The sequence below is a fragment of the Haemaphysalis longicornis genome, unplaced genomic scaffold (assembly GCF_048455015.1).
Source record: "Haemaphysalis longicornis isolate Haplotype H1 unplaced genomic scaffold, Haemaphysalis longicornis Haplotype H1 scaffold_1, whole genome shotgun sequence".
Classification (NCBI taxonomy): domain Eukaryota; kingdom Metazoa; phylum Arthropoda; class Arachnida; order Ixodida; family Ixodidae; genus Haemaphysalis; species Haemaphysalis longicornis.
This window is the reverse complement of record NW_027526203.1, coordinates 56,448,264-56,465,228: the sequence shown is the minus strand read 5'-3', so window position 1 is coordinate 56,465,228 and position 16,965 is coordinate 56,448,264. Positions and strand designations below refer to the sequence as shown.

Below are 16,965 nucleotides of genomic sequence, written 5' to 3'. Positions count from 1 at the left end.
AGAAATAACTTTAACATGCGCCGTTGACCTGGGCGCGCGACTAGGCAGGCATTTGGATAGATCTGTTTCATGTGCACTCGGACAAACGGGCATTCGCAATTTTCACCTTTCCTGAAGCAAAAAAAAGCAAAAGAAATCAGGGAAGTTGCACTCACGCGCAAGACTTGGATGGCGAAGCTGTTGTAGGTGAGCATTGCTGGGCAGATGGTTAAGTTTCAGTATCATTGTTTATTCCCCCAGTTGCGTTGCAGCGATAGCGATGATGATGCCCTCAAAGTTTAGGAGACGTACCCACAAGGGGGGACTCGTCATACCTAACTCAGTTGTTGAAATGCGTGAGGACCTCAACATACTTATTTATACCAGAAAGATAGAAGCCGTAAAGTGAAACTTCGCCATGATAAAAACCCGAATTACCTAGTAATCGTCGTCGTATGCATCGAAGCGGTCGCTGTCTTCTTCACGGCGAGTGGTGGATGCAAAGTCATCCTCAGTATTGGATACCACCACCAGCTCTTCGTCATAGACCTCAGGCAGCGGTGGCGGGACCTGCAGGTCGTCTGGGGAAGGAGTGGCACACTCGTAGCCATGTCTCCAATTATCCATAATGGCTTCTAGAGTTATTCGGCGGCCGCGGTGATCTTTCCCCAGCAGGGTGTCTGTTCAACTGTAGCATTAGCGCTGGAGTTTTAGTAGCGAAGCTCCTTAAGGCGTGGGTCTGTCCATCCTCGACGTATGTATGTAGCCACCTCTAGTTTAGTTCTTGGATTGTTTACTAGATGGCGTGGCTACCTCTAGTTTAGTTCTTAAATTGTTTACTAGATGGCGGTACTTGTATATGATGAAAAGATGCGCTTGGATTGTTTACTAGATGGCGTGGCTACCTCTAGTTTAGTTCTTGGATTGTTTACTAGATGGCGGGGAGCGTTGTAATAAAATCCGTTCGCTGTTGGCGCGCGCTCGGAGTCGCCCGATGGATATGGCTGCAGATGTGCGAGCCCGCGAGGCAGAAGCGCTCCGTGAAGCTGCGCGACGCCGCCGCCAAGATCCTGCCGTACGAGAGCGGGAGGCCGAAGCGTGTCGTCTGGCTGCGCGACGACGCCGCCAAGATTCCAGCGTTCGAGAACGAGAGGCCCAAGCGTCACGGCAACGGCGCGAGGACCCTGCCGTACGCGAAGCGGCACGGCTGCGGCGCGAAGAGGATCTCCAAAACGTCAGAGAACGGGAAGCGGCGAGAAAGCGCGCGTATCGGCAGGCAGACCCCGATGCAGTGAGAGCTCGTGAGGCGTCTGCAAAACGCATCAGGCGAGCTCAGCCCCAAGGTGCCGACGCGCGGTTTAAGCGAGACTTTCTAGACGTTACGTTCGGACACAGATGTAGTGGGCGAACTTTCACTGAAGAGTCACGGTTTTACCGATGATTTCCCCTCAGGAGCTTCGCCCACTCATCATCATTCACCCCGTGGATATGCTGTGAATTTTTTTTACATGAGCGGTATACACTTGACTACAGCACTGGAGCTTTTTTTTCCAGCGTGAGCTACACTGGCCGTGGTTGCACAGTTTCGCGCGGCTCCTGGAGAGCCGTGCTGCGCATGCACGAGAAACAGTGACGTCACATGGCACACAGAACGTTGCTCGCTGCCCGGCGTCTCTGATACACCCCACGCGCCCAGCGGGCTCACAACAAATGCTAACCAAGCCCCGACCCCACAAGAAGTCCCCCTCCCCCCTTCTGATTTTGACAATGAGCAAATCTAAACTTAAAATTCTAGTCTGGCAGTGGAACTGCAGAGGTTTTGGTAAAAAGCGCCACAACCTGCAAATGCACATATCCACTCACGACCCCAGTCCCACCATCATTGCGCTTCAGGAACCAGGGCTCAAAGTAAAACTCACGGGCTACCAAACCATACAATCCCCTAACAACCCATTCACTGCTACCCTCGTAAACCGCAACGTCTCTGTTGAGTCCACCCCCATTGAGGGTACGGACATACCACATGATTTTATTATTCTATACCCTCCTGCTCGGCAAGCCCTTCGCCTCTACGTATTGAATGTTTACAGTAGCCCCAAAGCCACAGCTCACAACTTTAACTCCCTCTTTACTCATGCCATCCGAGCAGCACAGCATCATCCCCTGCTAATCCTTGGTGATTTTAATGCTCCCCATCTCGCTTGGGGGTACCATCGCACCACACCCAAAGGCCGCCGTCTGTGGGACCTTGTCCAAACCAAACGTCTAACGATTGAATCTGACCCGACCACCCCCACGCTCATGGGAAACAGTGTGCAACGCGATACCATGCCTGATCTCTCTTTCTCCCACACCATCCATTGCTTACGCTGGCACAGCACACCTCATTCGCTCGGCAGCGATCACTTTATCATTGCATTGGACCTCCAACCCATCCACTCGCTTGCATCGAAACCGCGTCAGCAGTATATTACTGACTAGCACGAGTTCCGTACAGAAAGTGAGCAGATACCGCCACCAACAAGCATTGATGCCACCTCTCTGACCACTTGGATCACCGGACTTTTAACAGCTAAACGATCTCAAGACAAACCCCTCGAACATGAAATTCCAAGCGACGTTGTTGATACTCGCCTCCACCATCTCTGGGAAGCTTATAGAAGTATTGAACGAAGGTGGCGAGCTGGTAAACACCGCCGCCGACTCCGGGCCAGATTAGCGGAACTACAAAAAACTATTGAGGCCCACGCCCTTGAACTCGCCCGACTCCAATGGGTACAACTCTGTGACCAGATGCGCGGAAATCTGGGTATGCGTCGTACCTGACACCTTCTCCGACACCTACTGGACCGTAGCTCCTCCCGAACCCAAACCCAATCACGACTCACCCAACTTGTCCATAAATATCCCGGCACCAACACCCATCTCTTAGATTATCTCAAAGCTGCGTACATAGCACAAGGCCCCCCTTTTATCCCGCCCAACTACTCTGGACCCCCACACCCTGATTTAGATCGAGAAATCACACAAGCTGAGGTACGCGCGGCGCTCCTCAAGATCCGCACCAACACAGCTCCCGGCCAGGACGGCATAACCAATAAACTTCTACGAAACCTTGATGATACCTCTATAGCCACTCTCACCAAATACTATAATCACTTCTGGATTACCGGCACTCTACCTCCCGAATGGAAACATGCTAAAATATCTTTCATACCTAAACCTGGAAATCCCCTCGCACTCGAACATCTCAGACCTATATCTCTCACTTCCTGTGTAGGCAAAGTCCTCGAGCATATTATTCACGCCCGCCTTACTCAATACCTGGACGATTCCAACGCCTATCCCCCCACCATGCTTGGCTTCCGCTCTCGGCTATCAGTCCAAGACGTCCACCAACAACTCCTTCATGACATCATTGCCCCTCCTTCCAGAATGAACACGGCCGCCATTCTAGCTCTTGATCTTCAAAAAGCTTTCGACCAAGTCTCCCATGCAGCAATCCTGAGCAATCTTGAATCATTGAAAGTTGGCCACCTTACCTATAATTACATCCGTTCCTTTATAAGCAACCGTACCGCGGACCTTCACCTAGGAGATGTCACCTCCGCACCAATAAAAATGTTACCCATGGGAACCCCTCAAGGAGCAGTGTTGTCACCGTTGCTCTTTAACGTAGCCGTCCTCCAACTACCACAACAGCTTTCTCAAATACCGTACCTTCGACACAGTATGTACGCGGATGACATTACCCTTTGGACTTCTGGAGGAAGCGCTGCCCAAATTGAAGAAACACTTCAAACCGTTGCAAATATGGTCCTCGCTGCCGCGGCTCAAGCAGGGCTCACATGTTCCACAGCAAAATCTGAGCTACTAATTCTCCCTCCTCCTCGCCGTAAACCCCTGAACCCTCCTACCATTACTATAACTCTCGGCCAGAGCCAAATTCCTACGGTGCCCCGGATACAGGTGCTAGGGCTCTCAATACAACAAAATCGCGCGAACTCCCAATACCTCACTCAAACCATTGGCCTTCTCCGACGCATCGCTCCCCGGCACCAAGGCCTCAAGGAAGCAGAACGCCTACGCTTCATTCAAGCTTTCATTATCAGTCGCCTCACCTCCTCCCTCCCGTACCTCAATCCCACCCGTGCAGAACTTGACAAAGTAAACCGCCTGTTGCGTAAAGCCTACCGAGTCGCCCTGCAGGTACCTCACAGCACCTCCACTGCCAAACTAGAACAGCTTGGTATCCACAATACCGCTGAGGAACTAATTGAGGCCCATCTAACAAATCAATACTCCCGTCTAGCATCGTCCCCTGTGGGACTAACAATTCTCCGCCGATTACACATCCGCATCCCAATCTTTACTAATTCTGCCCACCCGATTCCACCTACCATTCGAGACAATATGCTAACCCGGCCGCTTCCCCGCAATATGCACCCCACAAACCACGTCGCTCGAAGGGAACAACGCGCTCGTTACCTGTCAGAAAAATACCCTGTTAAACCGACAACCCACTATGTGGATGCCGCTAGCTACCAAAACCACACAGCCTATGCCTTGGCGGTTATCAACAGTCCTAACGCCCCCCCACTCACATCTCTCACCATCCGCACCCACTTACCTACTGAGGCGGAAGAGGCGGCAATAGCGCTAGCCCTTTCTCACGGTCCTACCCCCAAAGTCATCTTGTCCGATTCTCAATCTGCTATACGGAACTTTGCCCTAGGGCTCACATCAGCCAAAGCTCTCAAAATTATTCTGCAAAACCCCCCCAAAACGCCCGTGGAGCTCGTGTGGACGCCGGCCCACACCGGCTTAGGGGGTAACGAGGCGGCCCATACAGCAGCTCGAGATCTTACTGTCCGAGCAGGCCCTTCGGTTACCCCTAACCACGTAGCGCAATCCACTCGAGATAGCCTTATTGCGTACGCGGCTATCACCGTGCACTACCGCCTCCTCCGCCTGAAATACCCCCCAGCCCACTCCTCACTTTCCACAAAGGAAGAACGCTTGTGGCGGCTCCTTCAAACTAATACCCTTCCGTGCCGCGCCAGCCTTTATCGCATATACCCTGATCAATACCCATCACCCCTATGCCCCCACTGCGGAGATGTCGAGACCATCTGCCAAGCTATGTGGGCGTGCCCTCGAAACCCCTTACCCCTAATCCGCTCTGTTGATCAATGGGAGGCGGCGTTGGGCGGATCTGACCCCGGGGTCCAGAAAACCTTGGTGGAACGTGCTGCCGAAGTCACCGCTGGGCTGCACCCAGTGGTCACCACCTGCCCCTAAATTGCATACTGCAATAAAGTTTATTCCTCCTCCTCCTCGCCGACCTCCGTTCCGCACGTGGCGGACCGGTTCACTTGATCATGCGAGGGGTGGCCGGGTGTGGAACCGATAGCTCGTGCGTCGCAGCAACACTGGCGTCCGCCTGTGGAACCAGCTTAGCTCTGGGGCGATTTGTGACGCTACGCCGGAGCCGCTTGATAAATATGCATGTGTCACATAATGCGTATACCGTGTGGTTGTCATTGAAGCAGCAGTAAGCATGATAATCAAGCTAATCCTAGTCAACCAGGAAACTTAAGAATTACGCTACGTATATCATGGCATATCCTGGCATAGCTAAGCCACTGCTAATTTTGTGTGTGTGTGTGTGTGTGTGTGTGTGTGTGTGTGTGTGTGAGTGCGTGCGTGTGGGCGTGCGCGCAGCCGCGTGTGTGTGCTACAGCCACTGCGCGAGCTAGGGACTCGTCAGTCGCCGCGAGGCACGTGCTCACGAGCACCCACCATTTTCTCGCTCCTCGTTGTTTTTGCCGGTTTCTCTATCTATCTATCTTTCTTTTTCCTAAAGGCGCTGCGAGTGCCGAGGACGCTCGGCGGTAGCCGCGAGCCCCATGCTCGCGAGCCCTGGGGATTTCCTTTATGTGTTTTTTTTTGCCACGGCGAACCTACGGCAGGTAATAACAGCTCCGCTGTTTTTTTTAAACAAAAAGCCCGCGAATAGGACTTGCAAGCGTAGCTCCGCTACGTCGTCATATGCAACGTCGACCGTGGCACCGTGGCCCACGATTGGATCAGCGAGTGTGGGTCACTGCGCTAGGTGTGTAGTTCCGTCTGCAAAACAATGTCACTTCAGAAACAGTTGACAACGATAAAAGCATTCGCCTGAGCACGAAAACGCGGGTTCGATTCCCGGCCGCGGCGGCCGCTTTTCTGAAGGAGGCGAAAAGCAAAAACTGCCGTGTGTACGAGATTTCGCCGCACTTAAAGATCTCCAGGTAGCCAAAATTAATCCGGAGCCATCCACTACGGCGCGTCTCATCGCCTGCGTTGCGTCAGCGCGTTAAACCGTTCAATCAACCAAACAATCAATCAATCAATCAATCAATCAATCAATCAATCAATCAATCAATCAATCAATCAATCAATCAATCAATCAATCAATCAATCAATCAATCAATCAATCAATCAATCAATCAATCATTCGCAGCGGGCTTGTTTCTCAATTTGGCGGTCATTTCAAACGCGCGTTAAACACAGCTTACTAGGGCTGCTGGCGTGCCTGGACTACGAAGAATTTGAAACATGTGCTCGCACGCACCGCACACAAATTGCCCTCGTATGTGCTCGCTTCCGTGCAAATGCCGAAAGACTCTTGTCGTCTGCCGCCCCTGTGCCTCTCTTTGATTGATTATGACGTTGAACGCGCCGATGCTACCCAGGCGACGAGGCGCGTCGTAGTGGACGGCTCCGGATTAATTTTTACCACCTGGGAATCTTTAACGTGCGGCGAAATCTCGAACAGACGGGCGTTTTCGCTTTTCGCCTCCATCAGAAAAGCAGCCGCGGCGGCCGGGAATCGATCCCGCGTCCTTGGGCTCCGCTGCACAACGCCTTAGTCACTGAGCGACTAAATAAGCTACGCCTATCTTCATTAGCTATCACAGCCACTACTCGTGCGCCTTGTTCATGGCAATGTAGACAGGCGGCTAATTACAAGCGGAAAGGAGTTGCGTCGCACTTGCGGGAACACCCTAACAGACGACGGTTGTGCTGTTGGAGCCATTCTGCGCATTCTAACTTTCGATCTTTTTACCGCGATAGCGTTATTTGGCTCATTTTTCGATTTCTCTGTGCCTGATAGCCGTTCGCTATTAGCCGTGCCCATGAAGCGTCCACGAAAATACGTCATCGCTGCCACCCGGAAGCTACGACTGAGGCAGCGAGCTGCGAGGGTTCGCCTAAAACTGCAGTATGACACAACAGGAACTGAGGTGTGGGAAGGAGGACAATAATACGGCGGATATAGTCGAAAGGACATGCATTTCCAGCAGATGCCACGCCTGCGCAGAAAAGTTCATTCTACGATATATCGGTGGTAGCATGCTCGGCAGATACAGTCGCCAGTCGTGCCCGAAACTGGCGCCATCACAATAAAAGCACCTCTCCACCGGTGGATAAAATTTTTATTTCCGATAATTCACGTGCCCAAGCCACACGCGGGATACGAGGCGCGCAGTAGTGGAAGGCTGCAGATTAATTTCGACAACTTGGGGATCTTTAACGTGCGTTCAAACGTCGGCACACATTGCTTCCATCCGGAAAATTGCTGCCGCGGCCGGGAATCTAACCCGCGTCCTTGGGCTCAGTAGCGCAGTGCCTCCCCCACTGAGCCACCGCGGCGTGTTCCCCACCGTAACTGATGCCGGCCCCAGCATTGGGTCCCCAAACTAAAACAAGAGGCAAAGGATTAACACCAGTCACTGAGGCATCACGAAAAGCGTACAATATGAACAGAAACCAACTGAAATAAAACCCAATGTATAGCGACTAATACACGAATTTTCCAACTGTTTTCGATATTTCCGCGGTTCTGTTTCCGGCGCAAGCTGTGTTTGACAAACGACGCAAGCCACCATGCGGCAAAGTTAAAAGTCACTATGAAAATAGGTACAGATATCCACTCAAAGATGAGTCACGCAAGAATGCTCGGCGTGCCCTAGAGTCAAGCGGCAGAGCCGGCTTAACAATCATCAAAAAAGAAAGAGAAAATCTCTAACCGCGTGCCCACATTATGAAACGCCTAACCAAGAGAAGAGCAAGAATGTGAGCTGAAACGATAAGACACATGAATACCTGGATCACAAGGAGGATTTTACTGTGCGCACCGTACCATTTTAACCTACCCGCAGCGAAGAAGATCAAGTGAACACCATCATCAAGACAGCGTATAAGGCAGCCCTCCAACTGGCAATTTTTAGCGTGAGACAAACTGACAGCCGGTGGGCCAGCAGCGTAACAGAATGGACAGACAGAGATGGGTCTCAAAGAAGGGGAAGACCTTTAGCTCTATGGAGGGAAAAAGTAAGAAGATTCGGAAGCAAAGAATAAATTTGGGGAGCGCCGCACAGGAGCGGGTGAAGGCCTTAGTCTTGCCGTAGACCTGAATGGTCTGTTGATGATGTTGGCATTAAATAGGTCTCCAAATTCTGTCTTTAAAACATATTTGAAAAAACCAGACAAACCTCTTGCCTGGCACCAAGGGCGTGGCTCGGAAAACGAAATATGGAATAGTCATAGTCTGGAAAACAGCGCCCTTCCCGCCCACCTTGCCCCACGGGCAATTATCGAGTGCACGCTATCACGGTCCTGTCACCGATCCAGCGGCTTCGCTAAAAAAAAACTCTCTACCAAAAACATGGATTCAAACCTACGCAAGGAATGGCAATGTGACAGGAAGAAGTTGATTCAAGGAAAGTGAAATATCATGAGCACAAAGTATACACCGACTGTGGGTTTTATGATTGTAGAAGGCCGCAATCGTCGTAGGTGGCTGTTCTGGCAATCTTTGTGACTGCATAACTCTCTTACCTACAGGAACAAAGAAGCGGATGTTGGAGCCATCCTCTTGGCAATCCCAACAGCTGAAGCGTAATCTTATTATAGACTTTCAAAGGGCATTATACTGTTCACTGCATACAGAACAGCTAAAATATTTGTGAATATATTCTCCGTAATGAATAAGGCTGAGGATGTCACTAGAACACCCGGGCACAAGGGTTTGAGGAGATCGAGGCACCTACCAAAAGGTCCGCGAACTCACACACCGTGCTACTTTTGACCACGACTAGAGTAATCCCCTCCCCGAAAAGAGTTAACGTCTCGTAATCCTACGCCTAGACACCCGATCTTCCTCCATGCTAAAAGGGGTCTCCATGACGAAGAATTGTGAAACCAACACAAGTATCTACCAATAAATGTGGGCGAAGATGTTGGGTGGGAATATCAGAAATTAACTTAAAACTTCACTAAATTCGGGAAAAAATTCACCCTCTTCTCCATAACCTAGGAATGTACAGGGGTATGCTGACGGGCGAACAACTCAAACATCACACATTCTACTTCCATTGAAACATTGGACGCAGTTTTGACCAGCTCGTTATCTCAGGTTCAGCGCGAGTTGATTGGAAGGGCAAGGGAAGGACCTTCTGCATCCATGGCCTAAGGCTTCAAGTTCCACCTTTGAGCTCTCTCACATCTGTTTACCCCCTTTTAGAAAGCCCCTCCAGTATTTCTCCCGCAACTAAGATCTCAACTTTGTCCCTCTCTCTCCCTCTTCTCAAAAAAGCAAAAACGTTCAGTCCGGCGCAGAATTTAGAAAATAAACACTTTGAAACACTTACACTGTTGCCTTCTCCCTCCCTCACACTGACCAAAACCTCGCAGCCTCAACCTTTCACGCTGACATCTTAAGCCAGAGAATCATGGAGGGTCTCAGTCTCTACTGGCACACGGCGATTGAACACCCTTCCTGCTAGCCCTTCTCTCTTCGCTGACCTTCAGTTCTCGTTAAGCCTACATCGTAAATGCAGCAATTTAGTTCCAACACACTTCCTGGGAGTCGAAGTAACGCTATCGCGTTATACATCTTAAGACGCAAACGCAGATGTCCCCAACACCTTTTTTTTCTACCATTGCCAGACATTTTCACAATAACCCAAAACGATTCTGGCAGACCATTAACCGCAACCATCCCAAATCTCTGTCACTAACCGATGAACATAACCACACTGTAGTAGCACATCATGTCGCCCAAATTCTAGACAAAACCTTCTAGTCCGTACTTACCCGAGAACCCGTGACTGAATTACCCGACACCCCATTCTTCGACTGCATCATGTCATGGTTGACATTTGAACCTAATGGAATTTTGAAAGCTGTAGAATCATTATCACTGTCATCTTCCTCTGGCATTGACGGAATCAATTCAACAATACTCCAACACCCAAAACATGTCTCAAGCATCATTTTGGCGCACATTTTTAGCAATCTCTTGTATGTGGAGCGGTGCCGCTGAACTGGAATGTGGGCAGAGGTATCCCAGTCCCGAAAAAAGGTATCCCGAATTCCAATACAAGGTACCGTTCCATTTCCTTAAACTGCGTTTGTTCGAAAATTATGGAATATGTAATCTACTTGCAGATTGTAAAATTCCTAGTTGCCAACAAATGTTTCTACCCTCAACAACACGCCTTCCAGAAAGGGCTCTCCTGCGACACGGAACTCGAGCTATTTGCGAATGACATCAGCTCTAGTATGGATACTATACACACCGGTAGATGCCCTTTTCCTATACTTTGATAAAGCATTTGATTAAGTCCCGCACAACCGCTTGCTTTTAAAACTTCCGCTCAATTTAAACCTCGAGATTTCGATTGGATCTGTGACTTTTTGACTAACCGTCAACAGTCTGTTTACGCTAACACTACTGCTTCTGATATGTCCCACGTTCTATCTGGAGTTCCGTAGGGCACTGTCCTCAGTCCTCTGTTGTTCTCGATCTACATTACGACGTTCCCACTAACATGCAGCCCAATATCCGATTGTTCGCTGATGATGGCGTTCTTTACTGCCCTGCACTTTATACTTCCGATTCTGGAATTCTTCAGGCAGATATGGACCTCATTCAAACATGGCGGCAAAAATGATTGATTTGTTTGAGCAACAAAAAAAAATCGCGCCAATCCACCCCGTGAATGTGGTTGGAAAGCAAAGCTGTAAACGGCACCCATAACGATTACCCATGCGACGTCACTTAAATTCACTCATATCGCTCTACAAATAGCAAAACCAGAGAGAAGTGAAATGAACTTAACCACGCCATTTATTACTTCAAAGAGATATTCTTGTTAAGGTTAAATCAATGCATGAAGCATGAACGGTGTTTGGTTGAGTTATATTGGTGTGGCACCAGAGTGGAAACTTTTTTTAAAATTAAAGTAAGCTCCAACCCGTTGTTAGACGATCTGTCTTCTCCGTCTCTGAGTCGCGGACGGAGGCGACTTGATTTGCTGCAGAGGTGGAGGTGGAGGAAGAAATACTTCTGATCAGATTTTTTAACGGCCCAGAGGGCAGCCCTGGGGAGTGATTCCTTCTTCTGTGGGGCCCATATGCAGTCCGCGCGGCCTGTGTTCTGTCCACCCGCTGAAGCTGAGTAGATAGAGAGGGTCTGGACAGCAGCGTCTCCCATTGCTCTTGTTGGGTACTTGACGGGAAGAGAGGAGGGTGCTCAGGGCTAAAGTCGCACACCCCGATTACGGGGCGGAGTGTCCCTACTTCTGAGCAAAATTTACATTCAGCGTCGTAATTATTCGAATACATTAGGTAAAGACGCGTAGGCTGTGGGAAGGAGCCCGGATTGTATGAGCCGTAGTGAAGTTTGTTGTTCTCTAGAAAGGTCAGGGTAAGGCGAAGGTACGGTCTGTTTCAGAAGGCTATAATGCTGGGTTATCTCCCTGAACGTGACAAGCGGGTGACTGTCCTCGTGCAGCTCCATAGCGCGGGAGGTAAAAGCGCAGGCCTGTTGGGTGGGCGTATTTGTAGCCCTCCATTGAAGCGTGAGGGGGTGTCCAGATGAGCTGAATGGAACCGTTTGGGGAATGGCTTTTTCGCACACGCAGTGCAGGTCAGGAGACCCGACCCTACTGGTAATTCCCGTAGGCTTGCTGGGAATCGATGAATACCCTCCGAACCCTTGGTTGAGCGAGAGCCAAGGTGATGGCTGCCTCTTCTGCTGCCGTCATTTCTTGGGTCCTAATCGAGGTACACGCAAGGAGGTTTTTTCTGAAGGTAGCCACGATGATGGCGTATTGCTGCCCTCGATGTTTGGAGGCGTCTGTGTAGATAACTGCATGATCCCCACCGAGGGTGGTGTTTAGCGCTTGAGCCCGTTCTTTTTGGTGACCCTCGTCATGTGAGGGGTTCATATTTCTAAGCAAATGGAGCATCTTTAGTTTTAGTCGCCAAGAGTGTGGGAGTACGTCAAGCGGAGTGACATCTGGGATGCCCAGCCAATCTGGTGAAGCATGCGGTTACCCATCGCAGTTCTGAGTTGGACCTTCTGTTTAGAAAGATGGCCTTCTATTAGCTCTTGCACCGTGTTGTGGAGCCGCGTGCTAAGCAGCCTCTGTGTGGACGCACTCAAGAGAAGGTCAATGGTCTACTCGACCGCCTTTCTAATCATTATATAAACCATCTCTGTCTTCCTTGTCGAGAAGAAGACAGGGGGCTGACGTAAGTGATTCTCGAGAGGACAAAAACTTGAATTGATCGAATGGTATCGGATTCCTTGAGGCCTTGCTTCTTCGTGGCAACTCGCCTGATCATGTGTACGATTTGATTGATGCTGTGTTTGACGTGCTGCAAGGAGACGTCACTCTTGGTGTTAGCCTCGACATGTAGGCCCAGGATCTTGATGCTGGGGCTAGGAGTGATGGCCTGGCCATCAAGGAGTATTTGAATGTATTCCTTGGTTTGGCATAAGGGCGGACGACAAGGAGCTGCGATCGTTTACGTGAACACTGGAGGCCACAGGCTTTAGCACACTGGCGTACTAGAAGTGAGATGCGATGCATTGGTGTGAGCTCCCTTTAATTTTTGTAACTCTTAGCACATGAGCAAGGTGCGCGCAGGGCCGCTAGACGGGCGTGAGTGGTCATGTGACGCTTTCACGTGGCATTCAGCGAGAAGGCAGGGAGTAAACCCGTAGATGTGCTTGGTGAGTGCATCACCTGTCTTCCCGTCTTCGCGTGGGCTCGTAGCTAAATCGGTAAGACAACGGGCTCTCGCTTTGTTAGTCTATTAGTTCCAGGTTCGATTCCCGGCGGCGCCAGTAAATTATTTTATTTGTTCGCTGAGTTTTCTGGTGACACCAACGGTCGCGAAAGAACCCTTAGGGGGTAGAGGTAGAAAGCTTTGCTTTAAAAAAATCTCGCTTCCAACATTGTTTTCCAACAAAATACAGCTTTAGAGAGAGGTCTTCGGTGACTTTAACTGACTTTCTGGTTGCTGGGGCACCATTGACAGATAGACGGAGGAAGAGTATATAGTCATGCTGCGAAATAACTGCCCAGAATCTGGAAACCTTCATATATGGTAGGTATGGTAACAGTGCCTGAAGGTTATCAATTTTGTTTTTGTCTTCTCCCGCCTAATAGACTTGCTGATAGCATCTTGTAACGCAGCTGCCTCTCGGCGCGTCCTCTTCTCATCTAAGGCCTCCCGAGACGTGTTTTCATTTGAGACAAAGATATTCCACCAGTCGGGAAGTCTGCTTGGAAGTGCACCTGGTCGTAGCCGTACTAGCTTCAGCGGGACTTAAATTACTTTGCCCGTCGTTGTATCCGTGTAACTTGTGGAATTTACCTTGTCGGATGGTTTAAAGTGGCGCTCGCAGACCTCCGATAAAAAAACAAAGAAAGTAAAAGCTCTGGAACCTGAACTTTAAAAAGGTAGCGTCAACATCCCCCTCGTGAGGGGCACGATCAAATGCAGAGCATTTCCGGGGGCGCACGACGTTAAGTAGTTTGCGTTACGTTAATGTTGTTGGACTTGTGGCAACTGCTGTCCAGAGAGCGCTCGTCAGCAGTAATTTGAATGAGTCAAGGATATAAGGCGCGTCGTAGCCTCCCATTCTGTGTCGGCTTTGTGGCGCAGTCGGTAGAGCGCCGTGTATATTGCATTCCGCCCGCAGGGTCGAGGGATCGAAACCTGGCGCCGGATAGTATTTTTTTTATATAGTAGGGAGGGGTGCAGTGCGGACTACGGACGCCAACGCGGGTGACATCGTGAGTTACTGAAATGCTCTGCATTTAAAACCAGACATCAGACGCGCGGCAGTGCAACGCGGATTATTTCGTATAAATTTCGTGCGAAGTGAGCGTGAGAAATGCCATTTCGCTACGACTTAACATATTTAGACGGGTAAAAAGAGGCAGCGCTGCGGCATCATCTCGCAACATGCTGCCCGCAGCACTTTCAAAGCCACTGAGGGAGGCGTAACCACGATAGTTAAAAGTATTTTGTTTACAACCGGCCGCTTCCCTGGAGTGCTGTCCGGAAGGTGGGCAGCTTTAATCTATTGAGCCCTTCTTGCTGGGTCCGAAGGGAAGGTGAAGACACGCACACGTTTCCCGCCATCATAGTTCCCGCGACACCACGGTACGCAACAATGCCCAGGCATTGTCACAGCCTGCAAACTTCACACGCACCTCCAGGCACCGGTGCACTTAAGTCCTCATTACTGTACCGGTGTTCACTTCTGACACAGCGTTGACAGTTGAAAAAATACAGAGAACGGTGAAAACGTGCAACATCGAGCGACCATTTCGAAAAACGAAGAAGCAACTGATGTTTAGCGCAGTACGGACGTATTTTCCAGGCGCGCACTGTGGAGGAAGATGAAAAGGGGAAAACAAAACCACGCACATAAAATAATCATCATCATCATCACCGTCATCACCAGCCTGTCTACACCCACTGCAGGGCATGCCAATTATCCCGGTCCTGTGCTAACTGCGGCCAATGTTTACACGCAAACTTCTTGATCTCATCTGCCCATGTAACCTTTTGCCTCCCACTGCAACGTTTGCCTTCTCTAGGGATCCACTCTGTTACACTTAATGACCAGCGGTTATCTTGCCTTCGGATTACATGCCTTGCTTACGCCCATTTCTTCTTCTTAATTTCTACTAATATGTCCTTAACACTTGTTTGTTCCCTGACCCCCTCCGCTCTCTTCTTGTCCCTTAACGTTACACCTATCATCTTCAGTTCCATTTCTCGCTGAGTCGTCCTCAATTTAAGTTGAACCCTTTCAGTAAGCCTCCAAGTTTCTGTCCCGTAAATGAGTACCGGTAATATGCAGCTATCAAACACTGTCTTTTTCAGCGACAGTGGTGAGCTGCCATTCATTACCTGAGAATGTCTACCGAATGCACTACACCGCATTCTTATCTTTCTCATTATATCTGCCCCATGGTTAGAATCCGGGGCCACTACTTGGCCTAAGAAGATATATTCGCCCACTACTTCCACTGCCTCGCCACCTATCTCACACAAAACAATACTACCTTACAAAACAAGCTGTTCAACAAAGAGCATGAATTTTTACGAAATAATATTTTTATTCTTGCAGTAAAGCCGCAACAAAGATATCAAAATGTTTTCTTAAATTCGATATTTCGGCTTGTACCTAACCGCACATGCGCAGAAGCGCCAACGTGTCACGGAGAATGATTGGAGCGGGTAGGGGTATCACGGCCGCTCCTCGAAAGCCCCGACAGCCGGTCCGTCGTACGTAATAACGTAGCCACAAAGGATAGGAGGACAGGAGAGGCCTTAGATACTCTAGAGGGTGTTGCCCAGGGACGGGGCCGGCTTGCCCTCCTGGAGTACCGCGAGGCAGATGTATCGCGTGATGCGATAAAGCAAGACGAAAGCTTCGGGTTGCTGGAGAACGAACAACTGCTTTTATTCGAGTGTGCTTATATACATGCCGGTAGCAAGGGTGACAGCCTGCGCGGAACACAGTCTGCGCATAGCGAGTGCTCTGTTCAGATAACACTCGATACATCCCCCTCTGTTTGAAAGGAGACAACACGGAAATGGAAACTAACACAAGAAAATGCACTTTGCGTAGATTACGTGGCTGGTTCATCTGTACGACACTCCCGTCGTTATTAACACAGGTTACACATCTGCTTCATGGCACTTGCACAAAGTTTCTGTTGTAAGTTAGATGGCGAGGGGGTCTACGTTGCCGTAGCGACCTCCTGAGAGCCAGAACAGGTGACGCACATGTTGGAGCTCTGGAGACAGTAGGCACTGCGGCCCTTGGCACTGGTGATGCTTGTGTTGAACTACCTTCGTCGTCGCTTCGACAAGCTCTGGAGGATCTCTATGAAAGGCTTCTTGAGTGGGTAAAATGTGTTGCCGGTTACGTCGCAGTAGCCTACCTCCCTCTGTGAAGACGTTGTAGGACCGGGGTTGAGCCAACGGCTCTATGACCTTTGCTTTTGTAGTCCATGTGCCGTTCTTCACTCGTACGACGTCTCCTTTGCTTAGAGGAGCCAGTGGGCGCCTGTTGGTCTTCATTTGGCGGTGCTTGAAGGCCGGGGTTCCGGGCTTCCCTTGGATGCATGGCAACGTCGAGCGGAGGATCCGACCCTGGAGCAGCTCCGCAGGCGATCGGCCGTCGGCTTCCAGCGGTGCAGTCCTGTATGAAAGAAGCCCCAGCCAAACATCTTGTTTAGCTTCCATGCTTTTCTTTAAGATTCTCTTCACTATCTGTAGCCCTTTTTCCGCAAACCCGTTGGACTGCGGGTATCCTGGACTGGAGGTAACATGCCGGAACTCGTACGCTCGTGCAAATGCAGCAAATCCCTTGCTTGCAAATTGTGGGCCATTATCCGTACAGACCTCCATGGGGATACCATATCGGGCAAAGATAGCCCTGATTGATTCGATGACCGCTCTGGCCGACGTTTCTGTGAGCATATCCACTTCGGGGAAGTTTGAATAGGCATCGTAGGCACAGAGGTACGATTTTCCGCCGTAGTGAAAGAGGTCTATACCAACCCTATACCAGGGTTGGTCTGGCACTGGACGCATCTGCAGTGGCTCTCGTGACTG

General features: G+C 50.1%; 1 pseudogene; it reads right to left on the bottom strand.

Moving 5' to 3' along the window:
* Positions 1-417: 417 nt before the first annotated feature.
* On the bottom strand, positions 418-14,515 carry LOC144172680 (uncharacterized; annotated as a pseudogene).
* Positions 14,516-16,965: the final 2,450 nt, after the last annotated feature.